The 21,943-nt window shown below is 47.5% G+C and overlaps 1 protein-coding gene across 1 annotated transcript in view; it reads left to right on the forward strand.

Annotated features, from left to right (window-relative positions):
• The window catches only part of LOC142259249 (uncharacterized), a 216,046-nt gene that overhangs the window by 29,984 nt on the left and 164,119 nt on the right, over window positions 1-21,943 (forward strand).

Raw genomic sequence — 21,943 nt, forward strand, 5'->3', positions numbered from 1 at the left:
AGTACTCACAGATCATCGTAATCTGGAATTTCTTAAGTCTGCCAGGTGCCTGTCTCCACGGCAAGCCCGTTGGAGCCTATTTCTTAACCAATTCAATTTTATCATTACATACCGTCCAGGTTCACGTAATGGGAAAGCCGATGCCTTGTCCCGAATCCACGCCGTGGACTCCGTGCCTGGAACCCCGTCTCAGACCGTGTTATCGGATGCCAATTTCGTTGGAGTAATCCAGGACCAGGACTTGTGGAAGGACATCAAGCTGGCCTATGATGGTGACGTATTTCTTGCTGCCCCCCCGAAGGATGTAACGCTTATTCTTCGGAATGGTGTGTGGTTGAGAGAGCGACGCATTTATGTCCCGGAGGCCGTAAGACTTCGGGTTCTCAAATTGGTCCATGACTCCGTGTTGGCTGGTCATAGGGGGGTACTGAAGACGCAGGAATTTCTGAGCCGTTTTTTCTGGTGGCCTACCTGTTTAAAAGATGTGAAAGACTATGTCCACTCATGTGTGGTTTGTGCCCGGTGCAAGGTCCCTCGTGTGGCTCCTACGGGACTCCTCCAACCGTTACCCGTGCCATCTCGCCCTTGGGGGTCTATCTCCATGGATTTTATTGTGGAGTTGCCAGTCTCAGGCGGGCACAATACCATTTTAGTGGTGGTGGATCGATTGACTAAAGCTGCTCACTTTATTCCGTGTACCGGTCTTCCCTCAGCCGCAGAGACAGTGGATTTGGTTATCCAGAACGTATTCCGATTGCATGGGGTACCAGACGAGATCATCTCTGACCGGGGCGTGCAGTTCATGTCTAGATTCTGGAAGGGGTTTTGTACGGCACTCCAGATTGATGTCTGTTTGTCTTCTGCATACCATCCTCAGACAAATGGGCAGACCGAACGGACGAATCAAACCCTGGAACAATACCTTCGATGTTATGTCAGCCATCTCCAAGACGATTGGTTGAAGATGCTTCCGTTGGCGGAGTTCTCATATAACAACACTCAGAGCAGCTCCACTAAGGTAACGCCCTTTTTCGCTAACCTGGGTTACCATCCGACTGTTTTGCCTAGGTCACCGGTTGCGGTTTCGGTGCCAGCGGTGGAGGACAGATTGACGGAACTACGACAAAATCTGGAGGTTCTAAAGGACACTGTGGCTACGGCCCAGGAGCGTTACAAGAGGTCGGCAGACACTCACCGGAAACCGGCACCCATGTACAAGGTAGGGGACTCTGTATGGTTGTCCACCAAAAACCTGAGATTGGGTGTTCCTTCGCAGAAGCTGGGACAAAAATTCATCGGTCCGTTTAAGATCACCGGGATCGTGAGCCCTGTGGCCTGTCGGCTACGGTTGCCGCACCATCTAAAGGTACACCCGGTCTTTCATGTGTCTCTCCTCAAACCCGTTTCCCCTAATACGTTTCATGGTCGTGTTGTGCCTCCTCCTCCACCTGTGATGGTCGACGGCGAGGAGCAGTTCGTGGTTGAGGACATTATTGACTCCCGGCTCCATCGTCGTCGGCTTCAGTATCTGGTCCGTTGGCTGGGGTACGCCCCCGAGGACGATTCCTGGGAACCGGTGGGTAACATTCGGGCACCCCGGAAGATTGCTCAGTTTCATCAGCGTTTCCCGGACAAGCCAGGCCCTGATCCGTCCTGAGGCCGTCTCTGGGGGGGGAGTAATGTCAGGTTTCCAGGTTTTCCAGTTCTCTTTTGAATGAGCTTGCCCTCGGTTAACATGGAGTTTACTGTTCTGTTGCCCTACTTCCTGTCCAGCTGCTTAAAAGGCCGCCTCTAAGCCTAGTCCAGTGCCTGAGTATACTGCTTGCTGTGTGCTCCTGCTTTGCTGCTGCTAATCCTGATTGCCTTTGGATCCACCTAAAGACTACCGACCGACCGACTCTGGACCTTACCCGGTTTCTCAAAGCTGTGCCCGGATTCCGTCTGCCATCTTCGGTCAGCACTCTGCCCGGTTCTCTCTGGTTTGTAACCACTCTGGACAATCATCCCGTACGGACACTCCTGGACTTTTACCGCTTGCCCCTTGTGTCCCGGCTGCGGCGCATTTAGGCCTTCCGGGGTGATTGCCGGACAGTTCCTGTATAGGGGTTCGCTCTGGTGGTCTCCCTGGGGGAGTCCGGTGCGTGGCCCCGGGAATTCCCTTCGCTCCGTTTCGGGAAGGTATTTTGTGTATTTGTACCGCTGTGTTTTCCGTTGTGTATCTACCGTGGTTACACATTATAAAATATCTTGTACCAAGAACTCGTCTCTGATTGTCATTGCCCTACGCTATCGAAATCCTCAGAACATATATAAATATTACACAATGTAAATCTGATGGGTGATAATTACCTTATGCAGCTCCCTTTAACCGAGTGGGCCATTCGTTTGTGTTGGTGTAGTGATGGATCATACCACTGGGATGGATGAAATAGAAGAAAAAACACAGACAAAAAAGAGAAAAAAAGAGAAAAAATGAGAAACTGAAGCAATTAATGTCTCACTACTAATGTAACAATATACATTTGTGTGATTCGATATGTATGTTATCGGTGAGGTTATTCTAATGATCATTGTTATTGATGTCATATCTATATTTCACACTGATGTCTAATATATGTGGTCATCTGTGCATGGATACATATCCCATTATATGCTATTGTAGGGTGGAGAATCTGTATTTATGTTTTTGTGCAGGAACGATTTACTGTAGCATTTTATTTTGTGAATCTAGACATGACATCGTTCAGTAAATTAGTATTCTTTATAATAATCTCTTTTTTGTGATACCCCGGTACTGACTTGATGTGTGTGGCAGTTTTCTTTGCTGCCAGTTTAGCTGCTTGTGTCCTCCCACGGTTGGTTGAGTGGTCGTATTGTATGCGCTGGACAGATGGGACTTTCGGGTGCATACACCCGGCGGTGTCAAAATATCGAACCGCGCATGCGTTAAGTGACGTCTGGGGTGATTTCCCCACACATGCGCATAGGTCCAATGACGACCGCCGGGTGTATGATAAACAACTTCCGGGTCCCGCTGGCAGCGCGTGCGCAGATAGCGATCCGCTTAGCGCTTCCGTGGTGGGAACTTTAGATAAATATGAGCCCCTCGGGTGTAATCAGACAACGTGTGGTGGCCCTTGAAAAAGGATCATGAAACACGCGTCGGGCCTCTGACCAGCAACTGCTTGATTCCGCCTGGATATCGGGAAGGCTGCTAGATACCACTCTGTGCGTTCCCAAGGTAAAAACTATTGGTGCGATTTTTTTTCTTGTGGGATACATGATAGGGACCCACAGTACCTTAAGTGGATAGCCACTGTATACCATGGAGGATTTATGGGATATTTGGCCTGCGGAAGGCAGATTCATAGGAACATATATTTACTTTCAGTATTTTGTACGCGTTCCTCCAGACTGCCCTTTAACATGGAAAAAATTTTTTTTGCAGTTTTCTGGTCCCCACCTTCTGAGATTTATTACCTCCTTGTCAGTCGTCTCTTTTGCTACTTTGTTTCAACTATATAGAGTTTTGTCTCTTTGTAATCTTAAATAATTTTTCAATAAATTAAGTGGATTTCTAAAACTCCATTGTGTGGTTTCCACATCTTTTGCAACTGTGGATTCCTTGTGTCAAGCCACTCATAACCAATAGACAATGACAGAAGCGTCTTACCTGGGCCAAGGAGAAAAAGAACTAGACAGTTCTCAGTGTCCAAGGTGTTGTTTTCAAATTAAAGTAAATTTTGCATTTCATTTGGAAATCAATGTGCCAGAGTCTGGAGGAAGAGTGGAGATGCCACAATCCAAGCTGCTGGAGGTCTAATGTGAGTTTCCACAATCAGTGATGGTTTGGGGAGCCATGTCATCTGCTGGTGTAGCTCCACTGTGTTTCAAGACCAAAGTTAGTGCAACCGTCTACCAGGAAATTTCAGAGCACTTCATGCTTCCCTCTGCTGACAAGCTTTTTGGCGATTGGAGATTTAATTTTCTTGCAGCACCTGTCCACACTGCCAAAAGTACCTATACCTGGTTTACTAACCACAGTATCACTATGCTTGATTGGTCAGCAAACTCGCCTGACCTAAACCTCATAGACAATCTATTGGATATTGTCAAGAGAAAGATGTGAGGCACCAGACCAACAATGCAGACGAGCTGAAGGCTGCTATCAAAGCAACCTGGGCTTCCATAACACCTCAGCAGTGCCATAGGCTGATCGCCTCCATGCTATGCTGCATTTCATGCAAAAGGAGCCCCGACCAAGTATTGAGTAGATTCACTGTAAAATCATTTTTTAAGTTTGTCTTATATAATATTCTAATTTTCTTAGATAATGACTTTTGGGTTTTCATTGGCTGTAAGGCTGCTTTCACACTTGCATTGTTTTGCATCCGTCGCATCCAGTTGTGTAACTGATGCAAGGGATGCGTTGCAGATAGTGGCACAACTGATGTGAATGATGCTGCAAAAAAAATCTGTTTTTTTTTTCTTTTTACTGTTTTACCGGCGGCCGGCTTTTGTGAACAATCAGCTAATCGTTCACAAAAGGCGGCCACCAGGCGATCAGCTGAACGTTCACAAAAGACGGCTGGCGGCCGATCAGCTGATCGTTCCGACCGCTGGAACTGAATTTACAGTAGACCATGTTTTTTTACTGTGCGCATTTTCAGAGTAAAAAAACGATCCGCTACACACAAAAAAACGTTACAAATCAGCATTGCTCCCGCCTGACAGTCAGTCAGTTAACAACTGATCCGTCACGCGGCGGCTGCAACGCAGGGCCATCGGTCACAATCCGTCGCTAATAGAAGTCTATGGGGAAAAAATGGATTCCTTAAAAATATTTTGCAGGATACCGTAATTCCTCAAGGCGACGGATTGTGACTGATGCAAAACAACGGAAGTGTGAAAGCAGCCCAAGTCATAATCATCAACATTAACAAATAAATACGTAAAATAGATCCCTCTGTGTGTAATTACTCTATATAATGTGTTTTTACATTTTATATTGAATTACTGAAAAAAATTAACTTTTTGATATTCGAATTTATTAAGCTGCACTTGTGATTGACAGAGTGTAGAAGAACACACAATAGAGACGGTCAAAGTAAAGGCAAGAAAGAAAACAAGAAAAGGAAAGCATGTTAGAAGTTACATTAGAATTATAATATATACAGTTACTTATAGACGTCTGTTTTCTAAAAATCCAATAAAAAGCAATATTCCATGTGCACAGAACATTTCACATTTTCAGACACTGATGAGCAAAAGGTTAAAAATGCTGCATTTTCCCCCATAATGTTTTGAAGTTGAGATTATCATCATTTTATAAACAATCATCTTAGCTATTGTCAAGGAGAAATTCCATAGTTTCGGAAATTATGTTCTTATCAGTGAATGTCTGCTAAAAGCTCTGGTTAATAGTTACTGAGTGCCGGCAAAGAGACTTAAGCGGGCTTTACATGCTACGATATCGTTAACGTATTATCGTTGGGGTCACAGTGTTTGTGACGCACATCCGGCGACGTTAACGACATCGCAGCATGTGACACGTACGAGCGACCTTAGTCGATCGCAAAATTGGCAAAATCGTTCGCCACGGAGAGGTCGTCCTGAATCAAAAAATTGTTAATTGCTTATTAGCGATGTTGTTCGTTGTTCCTGCGGCACCACACATCGCTATGTGTGACACCACAGGAGCGACAACATCTCCTTACCTCCGTCCACCAGCAATGCGGAAGGAAGGAGGTGGGCGGGATATTACGTCCCGCCCATCTCTGCCCCTCCGCTTCTATTGGCCGGTCGCTTAGTGACGCCGCAGTGACGTTGCTAGGACACCGAACGCACCTCCCCCTTGAGGGAGGTATTGTTCGGTGGTCATAGCGACGTCGCTGCACAGGTATGTGCGTGTGACGCTGCCGTAGCGATAATGTTCGGCAGCGATCACACAATATTGCATGTACGACGGGGGCGGGTGCTATCGCGCTCGACATCGCTAGCTGATGCTAGCGATGTCGCAGCGTGTAAAGCCCGCTTTAGACCACATAGATATCTGGTTTAATCCCCCTCTCAGTGAGGGTAGGTGCACAAGAGTGATGTGCTTTATTTTTTTACAATCTTTTTATAGAGAACAGGAATGGGTTAATCTTTTAGTGAAATTTCTATGTATGTCATTCGCTATGTTAAAAAATATGCAAAAAGTCTGTGACGTTTATCTATGTTGGAAATTCCTCTCAGCGCCTCCTATTTTCCGACTCCATCTCTGGCAATGTCTCTGGCAGGTAATGTCTCAGCCTTGAATTTGGACTTGCACAGCTAGCCAGTCTTATCACATCTGCATTCCATTGCATTGTGTCAGTCCAGTTGGTGATCTTGGGTATGCATACTTTTCCTGATATGTAGCAGTAATCCGAAAACAAACTGAAATATATATATATATATATATATACACATATATCTGATATCAGCTGCAGACTTTAAAACTCCATCTTGCTCCTCATTAGAGTTGAGCGCGGTTCGTGGTTCGTGGTTCTCCAGTTCTAGGCTCGAGTGATTTTGGGGCCTGTTCTAGATCGAACTAGAACTCGAGCTTTTTGCAAAAGCTCGATAGTTCTAGAAACGTTCGAGAACGGTTCTAGCAGCAAAAAACAAGCTAAATCATAGCTTGGTTTCTGCTGTAATAGTGTAAGTCACTCTGTGAATCACACTATTATCACATTTCAGTGTATAGTGTGCGTGAACAGCGCATTCAGATCACTGCTGTTTCTATAATGGCGATCGCCATTTTTTTTTATTTTTTTCTTGTCTTCCTTCCCTAAGCGCGCGCGTCTTGTGGGGCGGGCCAGCATGTCAGCCAATCCCAGACACACACACAGCTAAGTGGACTTTGAGCCAGAGAAGCAACGGCATGTGTGATAGGATGTCCATGTCACATGTCCCTGCATTATAAAACCGGACATTTTCTTCCAGGACGCCATTATCTGCCTTCTGCGTCTTTGGTGTCAGACATCACTGTCGCAGCTCCGTCCTCCTGAGTCCTATAGCCGATACAGCTGTATGCGCTGCATACACAGCGTTAGACAGCTTAGGGAGAGCACTTTATAGCAGTCCTTTTAAGGGCTCAAACCGGCAGGGTCAGAGCCATAGGTGACAGGTCCTGAAAACAGCGACAGCGTCTGTGTAGCCAAGATCAGGGATTTCCTCCCTGCATTTCACCATTAGGAGGGAATAGAAAGGCAGGCTTCCATTCCTCTACCCAGAGCACCACAATCCTGCCACTGTACCCTCTTGTCCTCTGCACACTCCAACTCATTATAACTAAGCCATTATACTAGCAAACACTCTACTTTGCTATAGTCCCACTAGTGCAAAGACATTTGCAGAGCATGTCTGCCTGCATTGCACACTCAAACTTTTTTAAACTAAGCAATTTTACTAGCAAACACTCAGTGTACCTAGTGGCATCCTAAACGTGGCTATTGGACTTTGCTATAGTCCCACTAGTGCAAAGACATTTGCAGAGCATGTCTGCCTGCATTGCACACTCCAACTTTTTTAAACTCAGCCATTATACTAGCAAACACTCAGTGTACCTAGTTGTATCCTAAACGTGGCTATTGTACTTTTGTCTATTCACAGTATTGGAACGATATTTGCAGCACGTCTGCCTGCATTGCACACTCAAACTTTTTTAAACTCAGCCATTATACTAGCAAACACTCAGTGTACCTAGTTGTATCCTAAACGTGGCTTTTGTACTTTTGTCTATTCACACTATTGTAAAGATATTTGCAGCACGTCTGCCTGCATTGCACACTCAAACTTTTTTAAACTCAGCCATTATACTAGCAAACACTCAGTGTACCTAGTGGCATCCTAAACGTGGCTATTGTACTTTTGTCTATTCACAGTATTGGAACGATATTTGCAGCACGTCTGCCTGCATTGCACACTCAAACTTTTTTAAACGCAGCCATTATACTAGCAAACACTCAGTGTACCTAGTTGTATCCTAAACGTGGCTATTGTACTTTTGTCTATTCACAGTATTGGAACGATATTTGCAGCACGTCTGCCTGCATTGCACACTCAAACTTTTTTAAACGCAGCCATTATACTAGCAAACACTCAGTGTACCTAGTTGTATCCTAAACGTGGCTTTTGTACTTTTGTCTATTCACACTATTGTAAAGATATTTGCAGCACATCTGCCTGCATTGCACACTCCAACTTTTTTAAACTCAGCCATTATACTAGCAAACACTCAGTGTACCTAGTTGTATCCTAAACGTGGCTATTGTACTTTTGTCTATTCACAGTATTGGAACGATATTTGCAGCACGTCTGCCTGCATTGCACACTCAAACTTTTTTAAACTCAGCCATTATACTAGCAAACACTCAGTGTACCTAGTGGCATCCTAAACGTGGCTTTTGTACTTTTGTCTATTCACAGTATTGGAACGATATTTGCAGCACGTCTGCCTGCATTGCACACTCAAACTTTTTTAAACGCAGCCATTATACTAGCAAACACTCAGTGTACCTAGTTGTATCCTAAACGTGGCTATTGTACTTTTGTCTATTCACAGTATTGGAACGATATTTGCAGCACGTCTGCCTGCATTGCACACTCAAACTTTTTTAAACGCAGCCATTATACTAGCAAACACTCAGTGTACCTAGTGGCATCCTAAACGTGGCTATTGTACTTTTGTCTATTCACAGTATTGGAACGATATTTGCAGCACGTCTGCCTGCATTGCACACTCAAACTTTTTTAAACTCAGCCATTATACTAGCAAACACTCACTGTACCTAGTTGTATCCTAAACGTGGCTTTTGTACTTTTGTCTATTCACAGTATTGGAACGATATTTGCAGCACGTCTGCCTGCATTGCACACTCAAACTTTTTTAAACGCAGCCATTATACTAGCAAACACTCAGTGTACCTAGTGGTATCCTAAACGTGGCTTTTGTACTTTTGTCTATTCACAGTATTGGAACGATATTTGCAGCACGTCTGCCTGCATTGCACACTCAAACTTTTTTAAACGCAGCCATTATACTAGCAAACACTCACTGTACCTAGTGACATCCTAAACGTGGCTATTGTACTTTTGTCTATTCACAGTATTGGAACGATATTTGCAGCACGTCTGCCTGCATTGCACACTCTAACTTTTTTAAACTCAGCCATTATACTAGCAAACACTCAGTGTACCTAGTTGTATCCTAAACGCGGCTTTTGTACTTTTGTCAATTCACAGTATTGGAACGATATTTGCAGCACGTCTGCCTGCATTGCACACTCAAACTTTTTTAAACTCAGCCATTATACTAGCAAACACTCAGTGTACCTAGTTGTATCCTAAACGTGGCTATTGTACTTTTGTCTATTCACACTACTGCAAATCTATGTGCAGCACCTCTGCATGACAACCTCCTGCTCTGTTTTTAATAAGCTATAATGATAGCACAAAATACTGCCATTTAGTGGCATCATAGAACTGGCTGTTGTATTCCATTAGTGCCCCACTGGTGACAAGCTATTTCTAGCACCTCTACATCACACCCTCATGCACATTTTGCTACGCTAATGTTATAGCAAACTCATGGAATTCATTGCTGCATTTCATAATTCGGAGGGATAGAAAGTCAGGCTTCCTTTAGCTTTTCCTTCTGTTCATAGACAGCATCTCCAAGACAAATTTCCCCTCCACGTCTAAGTGTGGAGAGGCAGCTAGTGCGCATGCGTGTGCCGATGTACCCCAGCTGCAGCCTAATTACAGTGTTTCGCGTAGTGAGTATGCTCAGCCTGACTGTGTTATTCCTGACGCTAAGTCTTCTTTTCGGGATACAGCGCATGCTCCCACACTAAGTGTGAAAAGCCTCTTTGCACAGGTGCTTGCATTCCGTGCCGGGTCTAAGTCCTGTTTTGTGCCTAGACACCATGCTAAAGCTGATAGTCTTTTTTCAGAGACTGTATTTCATGCTACTGAGCATGCTCAGGCACTTACTGCATCAGAGACTAGGTCCGGTAATGAACTCTTTGGCCCTGGCCCTGATGTGGGGGTCCCATATAGACCACAGGGCATCAGGTGTCCTCCCAAATGGCTTGCAGAGGCCCACACCTATGACTTGTCACCGCATTATTGATGGTCAGACGATGACTGGTGAGGTGTTTGGGTCATGGCAGCCATGAGGTCATCATTGAAGTTGCGTTTCCAAATAGGACGCTAGTTATGCCACTCATGACGTGTCACTCTACTTTTGTCTCCAGGAGGTGCATTGTGGTTCACCCTGGTTTGGGGCGGACCCAGGTTATAAAAGGGGCTGGAGCCAACAAGGAGGTGCGCAGTCTTCTATTATGCTCCGAAAGAGCACACCTCCATGTGTTGAACCCATTGCGGCTTTAGGCCAGAGGTAGGCAGGGATAGGGTGGTGGATGCAGGCCACCACCACAGTTGGTAACGCAGAACGGTTAAGACCAGCTCCTGTCCTAACAGTCCTGCTTGTGCAGCCCAGTGGCATTAACAGGCCTGCTGCTGCTGATGCGCCTGCTGTCCACAGGTGTGGCCCCTACGCACACGGTCAGCGTACTCAATGGCCCCTGTGTTGTTAACAGGGAGTTCCTGGGCTGGGTGGGCATGTGGACCCTGTGACGCTAACAGGGCTCACAGTCTCCAGATCCGAATGGCGTCTAACTCGGTTCAGGCTACTATTAGTTTCATAGCCACACAGCTCTGTATCCTCCACCAAAACTTCAAGTTGCCAACCTCTCCTTTTCCAACTGGGAGCACGGTGGACACTGACTGCTGATGGGGATATATACCTTTCTCTTTCTTTTCTTATTAATTTTCGTTATATAGCGGTCACAGATTATATACCACTTTATCCAAATCTGCCAGTCCCACTGTAACAGATGTTGTTTCTTCAGCAAATATTACAGTTGCTTAACCACCAAATCCACGGACCAAAACTTTTTTCCCCTTTCCAACACACCTGTTCCCCTTTCCAACAGCATCTGTCCTTTTTCAACTCATTTTGGGATATGACCAAAAGTGCAACTGTGCAGGGACACCGTACTCAACGCCATCTCAGCACAGCAGCCATCCCTCGGTCCCTCCGATGTGGACAAGTAAAAGACCATTTCCTCCTATCCATGACAAAGCGTTGAGATTCACTCTGTGCAGCACTGGTGTTTAGTGGAAAAGTAGATCTAAGATTGCGTACCACCTTCTGCTGATACTCCTGTATACGTGCGTCTATTTCTATGGCAGGAATTAGTTCGCCAAATTTTGTCTTGTACCGGGGATCTAACAGTGTGGCAACCCAGTATTCAGGATTACTTCAAATTCATACAATCCGAGGGTTATGTAGGTAGTGCAGCAAGAAGGCGCTCATGTGTCTTGTGCATCCAGGAGGACCAAGTCCTTGGTGTGTTGGTGGCAGAGAGGTGAGAATCGTGCATCCTTCCTCTGCCCTCTACCCACAACCTCGCACAACCGAAATGTGAGCAAGCTCTCACTCATCTGCTGAGTCTTCCATGCCCATCGCCAGTTCGTCCTCCATTTCTTCATGGGCTCCTGCACTTTCATCAACACTTTTTGCTGATACTATGCGCCCTTGTTAATCCCTCTCCCTCACCATGACTGCCGCATAGGTGCCGCTGACCATCTGGACCTCGTAGATCTTGTTATCCCTTCCGCATATGACTCCTCCTGTATTTCCTCCCCTTCCTCTTGTCCCAACACCTGACTCCGAATAATAATTACAGTGTGCTCCATCATGTAGATGACCAGAATTGTCACGCTGAGAATGACATTGCCAGTGCTAAACATCTTCGTCGACATTTGTGAACTGTGTAGCAGGGTGCATAGGTCCTTGATCTGACACCACTCCAGCAGCATGATCTGCACCACCTCTTGATCAAGTTATCCCAGGCTATATGTCATACCGTATTTCAGCAGGGCTCTGCGGTGCTGCCACACACGCTGCAACATGTGCAGATTCCAATTCCTGCGTGTCGGAACATCGCATTTCCGGCGTTTAACTGCCAGACCCTAAGACTTCCGGAGTGATGAAAGTTGTTGAGCTGCTGTGTGCGCACGATGGAAGTGAGCACATAGCGAGCGTGCACGCTGCACAAGGCCATGTAGGCCGTGATGGTGTTTTAAAAATTGCTGGAGAATCAGATTCAACACGTGAGCCATACAAGGCACGTGTGTCACATTGCCCTGAGGATGGCCCGCAGCCAGGTTTGCATCATTGCCGCACACGGCTGTTAAGTCACCAACGGAGTCCGCTCCGTCAATTTGTACTCCAGTCGCCAGGTGACAACGTGTTCCTTTCATGCATAGTGCTGATGATGGGAGAGGAGTCGATGCCAGCGGCGCAGGTGGACGCAGGTTATGCTCACCCACTGGGCTGCATTACCTTGACAGATGCAGAATCTCTGGCTGAATGTAGCTGGTGGGTATCTCACAGATGAAATACCATCATTCAGCTACAACCAATGTGAAGACACCACACCCTTTTTTATGCCCATCCTGTCTGCAGACCACTGCCAGACATAGCTATGAACCTCTGGTTAATTTTATCCCCAGTTCAGTTTTATGATTTTGTGTGCTTGTTACCTGACTACTTTTCCTGCTTGCTGTTTATGTACCTTGTTGGCCGATCCGCATTTCACCTCTGCTTGTTTTCTGATTAAGTCCTGGCCGTCCCATTCTGTTCCTGTTCCTCAATTAATGTTTTGACCCTGCCTGACTACTATTCTCTGGAATAGCGGTGTGACTCACATTTCCCATACATTTCAAAGTAAAACTTTGACCGCCTGATGGCATTGAGCTCTGCTGCCAGCATAGTAAGGAGGTGTGTGGTAGTCCTTGTGCGCAGTTGCTTGGAAGGGTGGCCTGACCACACAGGGTTTGCGCCAAGGTGGAGGACCCACACGAGGTTGAAGAGGCAGAAGCAGTGTATTAACTTCTACATACAGAACAAGGATTGAAACAACTCGTGGGGACGGCAAGACTTGTACAGCAGACCCTTCTCCATCTCTCACCATAGTTTGCCAGTGCCCAGTCAGCGACATGTAACGTCCCTATCCATGCTTACTGGTCCAAGTATCGGTGGTGAAATGCACCTGTTCACACACAGAGTTTCTCAAGGAAGCGGTGATGTTGTGTGCGACATGCTGGTGTAGCGCAGGCACACCTTTCTTAGAGAAGTAGTGGCGACTGGGCATCTGGTACTGGGGCACAGTGACAGACATAAGGTCTCTAAAATCCTGTGTGTCCACCATGCGGAAAGGCAGCATTTCCGTAGCCAAGAGCTTACAGAGGGATAAAGTCAACCTCTTAGCTTTGTCATGGGTCGCAGGAAATGGCCTTTTATTTGTCCACATCTGAGGGACAGAGATCTGGCTGCTGTCTGTAGACGGTGTTGAGTAGGGTGTCCCTGGAAAAATGCAGGTTTGTGAGGAAAGTGCAGGCGGAGACATGATGTTGCCTTCATCTTGCCTTCAGATCTGTTCATCTTGTATCATTTTTAAAAAACACAGCAAGCAAGGGTTACTCCAAGCGGAGCCTCCCTTTTTTCCAAAAATTGTGCCCCACACACACCCACCCATTCAGTGGCAGCACTTGTGCCCTAGTTGCAAACAGGATGTTTTGATTTGCATCAAGCACATTCCAAATCCACAAGCATTTACTCTCCCCAGGATGACACAGGGGTAGTAAATTCCTTGTGGATCCATGACTTGTTCATTTTGATGAACGTCAGTCTGTCCACATTGTCACTGGACAGACGCGTGCGCTTATCTGTCAGCACACACCCAGCAGCACTGAAGACACGTTCAGAGACAACGCTGGCAGCTGGACACGACAAAATCTTCAAGGCGTAACTGGAGAGCTCTAGACATTTTTCTAGATTTGAAGCCCAAAAGGAGCAAGGCTCCATTTGAAAAGTCATTGCATCGATGTTCATTTGGAGATACTCCTGTATCATCCTCTCCATCCGTTGACTATGTGTCAGACTTGTTGTCTCTGGTGGCCTTGCAAAGGAGGGTCTAAAAAAATTATTAAAAGATTCCATAAAATTGATGTTACCAGCACCAGATCCGGTCCTACTGGTACGGGTAGACTGTTGAAGATGACGAGGCCGTCCCATGTTTGTCAAGTTACAACTGGAAGAATCACTCCCTTCACCTGCACGGTTGTTTGGTGGAAAAGCCGAGCTAAGATCGAGTAACAGCTTCTGCTGATACTCCTGCATACGTGCGTCCCTTTCTATGGGTGGAATTATGTCACAAAATTTGGACTTGTACCGGGGATCTAATAGTGTGGCAAGCTAGTAGTCATCATCACTTCTAATTTTGACAATACGAGGGTCATGTTGGAGGTAGTGCAACAAGAAGGCACTCATGTGTCTTGCGCAGCCATGCGGACCAAGTCCACGCTGTGTTTGTGGCATAGAGGTGCTAACCGTTCTTTCTTCCTCTGACATCTCCCCCCAACCTCTTTCAACTGAAATTTGACCAAGCTCCCCCTCATCTGCTGAGTCTTCCATGTCCATGGACAGTTCATCCTCCATATCTTCATGTCCTCCTGCACCTTCCTCAACATCTCGCCTGCTACCATGCGCCCTTGTTGATCCCTGTCCCCCATGGTCCCATGCCTGCCGCGTTGGTGATGATGAACGTCTGGACCTTGGTGATGTTGTTGTGTCTTGCGCATATGAATCCTCCTGTAGTTCCTCCCCTTCCTGTTGTCCCACCCCCTGACTCCGAATAGTGTTTAGCGTGTGCTCCAGCATGTAAATGACTGGAATCGTCATGATGATAATGGCATTGTCAGCGCTAAACATATTCGTCGCCATGTCGAAACTGTGCAGAAGGGTGCATAGGTCCTTGATCTGAGATCACTCGATCAGGGTGATCTGCCCCACCTCTGCATCTCGTTGGCCCAGGCTATACGTCATGACGTATTGCACCATGGCTCTGCGGTGCTGCCACAGTCGCTGTAACATGTGGAGAGTTGAATTCCAGCGTGTCGCCACATCGCATTTCAGGCGATGAACCGGCAGGCCGAAAGACTTCTGGAGCGATGCAAGTCGCTCAGCTGCGGCGCTTGAACGGCGGAAGTGAGCAGACAGTTTTCGTGCCCTGTTCAGAAGGCCATCTAGGCCGGGATAGTGTGTTAAAAATTGCTGGACGACAAGGTTCAACACGTGAGCCATACAAGGTACGTGTGTCACCTTGCCCAGGCGAAGGGCCGCACCCAGGTTTGCAGCATTGTCGCACACGGCCTTACCAGGCTGCAGGTTGAGTGGAGACAACCATTTATTAAACTCGGACCGCAGAGCTGACCACAACTCCTCAGCTGTGTGACTCTTATTCCCAAGACATGTCAAGCTAAAGACCGCCTGATGCCGTTGCGCTCTGCTGCCAGCATAGTAATGAGGGTTGCGTGATTCCTTCTGCGCAGTGAGAACGCTGGTGGCCTGACCAGGCAGGCTTGGGGCGGAGGTGGAGGACCCAGATGAGGTGGAGGATGCAGAAGCAGTGGCGGAACTTGGACAGACAGAGGATTGACACACAAGTCGTGGGGACGGCAAGACTTGTGCAGCAGACCCTTCACCATCTATCACCATAGTTACCCAGTGGCCAGTCAGCGACATGTAACGTCCCTGTCCATGCTTACTGGTCCAAGTATCGGTGGTGAAATGCACCTGTTCACACACAGAGTTTCTCAAGGAAGCGGTGATGTTGTGTGTGACATGCTGGTGTAGCGCGGGCACACCTTTCTTAGAGAAGTAGTGGCGACTAGGCATCTGGTACTGGGGCACAGCGACAGACATAAGGTCTCTAAAATCCTGTGTGTCCACTAGACGGAAAGGCAGCATTTCGGTAGCCAACAGCTTACAGAGGGATAGAGTCAACCTCTTAGCTTTGTCATGGGTCGCAGGAAGTGGCCTTTTATTTGACCACATCTGAGGGACAGAGATCTGGCTGCTGTGTGTAGACGGTGTTGAGTAGGGTGTCCCTGGAAAAATGCAGGTTTGTGAGGAAAGTGCAGGCGGAGACATGATGTTGCCTTCATCCAACGTTGGTGCTATCGATGTTTGAGAGAGCTGTACACAATCACTTGTTTCCCCTTCCAAACCAACTGACGACCTACCAAGCAAACTGCCTGTTGCGGTTACAGTGGTGGAAGTTGTGGGTGGAAAAACAGGTGTGACAGCTGTCCCCACAGTCCTAGAAGATGACGAGCGCGCGGATGCACTGGAAGGGGCAGGCGGTGGATGGTTGGCTCCGCTAGGCCGCATTGCAGCACGGTGAGCTTCCCACCAGGCCATATGATATTTATTCATGTGACGATTCATGGAAGAAGTTGTCAAACTGCTGAGTTTTTGACCTCTACTAAGATAACCATGCCAAATGTTACAGATCACATAATTAGGGCGATCTTTTTTTATGTCAAAAAAGGACCAGGCTAGGCAAGGCTTAGAGGCCATGCGACCTGTTGATCCACCCCGAATAATGCTCAGAGGCAGAGTGGTGGCTGAGGATGCAGTTGTAGACGTGCTACCAGTGCTCCGACTGTGTCCAGGAAGGCGCAAGGTTACTTCGACGTCGGTTGCATCCTCCTCCACCGCCTCTGTTGACCTCCTCGAGTGTCTGACTGTGGGTTGACAGTAGGTGGGATCTAGGACTTCATCATCAATTGTTGTGTTTGCACTCCCCTCCCCCTCAGACCGAGCCTCTTCTTGCCCTGACCGAATATTTAAGTTGTCATCCCAATCGGGTATCTGCGTCTCATCTTCATCAGTATGTTCCTCATTGTCTATAACCACAGTTGTTGGAAAGGCAGCATTTTGGTAGCCAACAGTTTGCAGATGATGAAAGTCAACCTCCAAGCCATGTCATGCCCTTCTAAAAGCATGTAAAACACAGCGAGGGGACTCCAACCACAGTCTCCCTCGTTTCCACTAACTGGGCCACACACACCCCACTTGACTGGCATCGGTTGAGCCCCCTTTTGAAAAAGAAAAAGATGCTTTGCATGAAGCACTCTCAAAAATACGCTTGCCTTTCCCGTCCCCTGGCTGACCCAGGGGAAGAAAAGTCCTCTGAGAGCCATGATTTGTTCATTTTCGGTCTTTTAGAAACACAGCGAGGGGACTCCAACCACAGTCTCCTTCGTTGCCACTAACTGGGCCACACACACCCCACTTGACTGGCATCGGTTGAGCCCCCTTTTGAAAAAGAAAAAGATGCTTTGCATGAAGCACTCTCAAAAATACGCGTGCCTTTCCCGTCCCCTGGCTGACCCAGGGGAAGAAAAGTCCTCTGAGAGCCATGACTTGTTCATCTTGGTTCTTTTAGAGACACAGCGAGGGGACTCCAACCACAGTCTCCCTCGTTTCCACTAAATGGGCCACACACACCCCTCTTGAATGACATCAGTTGATGCCCCTTTTGAAAAAGAAAAAGATGCTTTGCATGAAGCACTCTCAAAAATACGCGTGCCTTTCCCGTCCCCTGGCTGACCCAGGGGAAGAAAAGTCCTCTGAGAGCCATGACTTGTTCATCTTGGTTCTTTTAGAGACACAGCGAGGGGACTCCAACCACAGTCTCCCTCGTTTCCACTAAATGGGCCACACACACCCCTCTTGAATGACATCAGTTGATGCCCCTTTTGAAAAAGAAAAAGATGCTTTGCATGAAGCACTCTCAAAAATACGCGTGCCTTTCCCGTCCCCTGGCTGACCCAGGGGAAGAAAAGTCCTCTGAGAGCCATGACTTGTTCATCTTGGTTCTTTTAGAGACACAGCGAGGGGACTCCAACCACAGTCTCCCTCGTTTCCACTAAATGGGCCACACACACCCCTCTTGACTGACATCAGTTGATGCCCCTTTTCAAAATGAAAAAGATGCTTTGCATGAAGCACTCTCAAAAATACGCGTGCCTTTCCCGTCCCCTGGCTGACCCAGGGGAAGAAAAGTCCTCTGAGAGCCATGACTTGTTCATCTTGGTTCTTTTAGAGACACAGCGAGGGGACTCCAACCACAGTCTCCCTCGTTTCCACTAAATGGGCCACACACACCCCACTTGACTGGCATCGGTTGAGCCCCCTTTTGAAAAAGAAAAAGATGCTTTGCATGAAGCACTCTCAAAAATACGCGTGCCTTTCCCGTCCCCTGGCTGACCCAGGGGAAGAAAAGTCCTCTGAGAGCCATGACTTGTTCATCTTGGTTCTTTTAGAGACACAGCGAGGGGACTCCAACCACAGTCTCCCTCGTTTCCACTAACTGGGCCACACACACCCCACTTGACTGGCATCGGTTGAGCCCCCTTTTGAAAAAGAAAAAGATGCTTTGCATGAAGCACTCTCAAAAATACGCGTGCCTTTCCCGTCCCCTGGCTGACCCAGGGGAAGAAAAGTCCTCTGAGAGCCATGACTTGTTCATCTTGGTTCTTTTAGAGACACAGCGAGGGGACTCCAACCACAGTCTCCCTCGTTTCCACTAAATGGGCCACACACACCCCTCTTGAATGACATCAGTTGATGCCCCTTTTGAAAAAGAAAAAGATGCTTTGCATGAAGCACTCTCAAAAATACGCGTGCCTTTCCCGTCCCCTGGCTGACCCAGGGGAAGAAAAGTCCTCTGAGAGCCATGACTTGTTCATCTTGGTTCTTTTAGAGACACAGCGAGGGGACTCCAACCACAGTCTCCCTCGTTTCCACTAAATGGGCCACACACACCCCTCTTGAATGACATCAGTTGATGCCCCTTTTGAAAAAGAAAAAGATGCTTTGCATGAAGCACTCTCAAAAATACGCGTGCCTTTCCCGTCCCCTGGCTGACCCAGGGGAAGAAAAGTCCTCTGAGAGCCATGACTTGTTCATCTTGGTTCTTTTAGAGACACAGCGAGGGGACTCCAACCACAGTCTCCCTCGTTTCCACTAATTGGGCCACACACACCCCACTTGACTGGCATCAGTTGACCCCCATTTTCAAGATGAAAAAGATGCTTTGCATGAAGCACTCTCAAAAATACGCGTGCCTTTCCCGTCCCCTGGCTGACCCAGGGGAAGAAAAGTCCTCTGAGAGCCATGACTTGTTCATCTTGGTTCTTTTAGAGACACAGCGAGGGGACTCCAACCACAGTCTCCCTCGTTTCCACTAAATGGGCCACACACACCCCACTTGACTGGCATCGGTTGAGCCCCCTTTTGAAAAAGAAAAAGATGCTTTGCATGAAGCACTCTCAAAAATACGCGTGCCTTTCCCGTCCCCTGGCTGACCCAGGGGAAGAAAAGTCCTCTGAGAGCCATGACTTGTTCATCTTGGTTCTTTTAGAGACACAGCGAGGGGACTCCAACCACAGTCTCCCTCGTTTCCACTAACTGGGCCACACACACCCCACTTGACTGGCATCGGTTGAGCCCCCTTTTGAAAAAGAAAAAGATGCTTTGCATGAAGCACTCTCAAAAATACGCGTGCCTTTCCCGTCCCCTGGCTGACCCAGGGGAAGAAAAGTCCTCTGAGAGCCATGTCCATATTGTCAGTGGACAGACACGTGTGCTTATCTGCCAGCAGACCCCCAGCAGCACTGAAGACAGGTTCCGAGAGAACGCTGGCTGCAGGACACGACAAGATCCCCAAGACGTACGTGGCGAGCTCAGGCAATTTATCAAGATTGGAAGCCTAAAATGAGCAGGGCTCAAGTTGCACAATAATGGAATCGATGTTTCCTTGCATATACTCATATATCTGTGTGTCCTCCTCTTTTTCCTTGTCCAGCCCTTTTGTTTTCACATGAGTATATGTCCTTGTCACTTTCCCATGTGTTGTGAGTTGTTTGTCACCTTTTGGACACCTTTGAGGGTGTTTTCTAGGTGTTTTTCTGTGTTTGTGATTGCCTGCCATTGTTTCCTATGCAGTTCGAGTTCGGTTCGTCGAACGTTCGACGAGCCGAACTCGAACGGGAGCTCCGTTCGGCGAACCGACCTCGAGCCGAACCGGGACCGGTTCGCTCATCTCTACTCCTCATATACAAAAGAAAACTTGGTTATAAAAAAGTATATAGTGGTTATGAAACATATATATATATATATATATATATATATATATACAGTGTATTGTACTCTCACAGTAGATAAGCATATAGAAAAATATTTTGTATTCTCACAGCTATCTCATACATAAATTTGACTTTAACTATTTAGCATATGATTGGTTATGCAGATTCTTGCCATGTCACTGCATTTTTCTGTTTTGCTCCTAAAAATCTAATTTATTAATTTGTTAGGGTTTTGTAAATCCACCTTTTCGCTTCAACACTGCTTGAATCATTCTCTGCATGTTCTTCATTAAATTCAAGCATGTCTCAACCAGAATCTGAATCCAGGTCGTCCCAATGTTTGTGCATACTGGTTTACTCTTTTGGGTATGTACAGTGGTACCTCGCTTAACGAGTAACCCACTTAACGAGAATCTCGCTTAACAAGCAAAGCTTTATGTAAATTTGTAACCCGCTTAACGAGAAAGCTTTGCTGGACGAGCAAAATACTCACCGCACACACTTCCGGTTCCGTACATCCACCGCACTCTGACCCGCACTTGCAGTCCACACAAACACACACATGTACGCACAAACACACACGCATGCACACACATACAGTATTATGCTCACCTTACCTTCCGTTCCACCGCCGGCCTCATGGTTCTTGTAGTTCCCGGGTACATTGCGGCGAACTACAAGTACCATGAGGCCGGCGGTGGAACGGAAGGTAAGATGAGCATATAATATGTGTACCTTCTATTTCATCGCCGGTCTCCTGGGTCCTGTAGTGCGTCGCTCCGCTCCACTCCACTCCAGGCATCGGCATCCATAGCGACGAAGCAGGAACTTCCTGGTTCCTGTCACCGCTACTCAAAGGCAGCGCGCTGGCCAATCAGAGGTAAGCGGCTCTGCCTTTGACGTCAGCGCTCTAGCAGGAAGTTCCGCCCTCGTCGTTATGGTTACCCGATACACGGCCCGCACCGGAGAACAGCAAGTCCCAGGAGACCGGCGATGGAATGGAAGGTAAGGTGAGCATATAATATGTGTGTGTGCATGTGTGCTTGTGTGTTTGTGTGTGTTTGTGTGAGTTTGTGAGCGTTTGTGCATGTGTGGAATGATAGAATAGGGAACCAGGATGGAACATTTAACCCATTGTGGAACGAATCGTCTGCATTGCAATGATTTCCTATGGGAAATCTTGCTTTGCTGAACGAGTAACATGATTAACAAGCATAGTCCCAGAACAGATTGTTCTCGTTAAGCAAGGTTCCACTGTATATAGCTTTTTCTTCATCTCTACCCACAAATGTTCAATTGGGTTGAAGACTGGGGACTATGGGGGCCAATCCAGCACCTGTAGTGGAGGGGAGGAGCCTGAGTCATTCTGCTGCTGGAGCTGCTGGGTGGAGATTGTGGGTGACTTAGCTCCAGGACTTCCACACCCGTCTCTTCTTCCCCAGGCCCCCACCCCTCGGTTACCATCTGCGGGGGGGGTGAGGAAGCAAGACCGGAGGAACCATTACGGAGCTCCCAGAGGACTAGGAAGCAAGTGGCCCGGCAGGATTCCAGCCTGGACCCCAGCCCCAGGAGGACCAGGGACCGTAGCCCCAGGGAGACCCAGGATCACAGTCCGAGGAGGACCCAGAACCCCAACCTGGAGAAACCCAGATGTGGGGCCACCACAAGCAGCGGTCGAGGAAAGGGGGCCATGCCGGGCCCTGCAACAAAGGTACCAGGGGAGGAGTGTTGGGGGGCCCTGGACCCCAATGAGGACACCGAAGCATACGCCGAGAGGATAGGGTGTATGTTCCAGACGTTTGAGGAAACGGGGCGGCAAATGTGTGATTTGCGGGAACGGTTGAAGAAT

Source organism: Anomaloglossus baeobatrachus (genome assembly GCF_048569485.1).
Source record: "Anomaloglossus baeobatrachus isolate aAnoBae1 chromosome 5 unlocalized genomic scaffold, aAnoBae1.hap1 SUPER_5_unloc_4, whole genome shotgun sequence".
NCBI lineage: Eukaryota > Metazoa > Chordata > Amphibia > Anura > Aromobatidae > Anomaloglossus > Anomaloglossus baeobatrachus.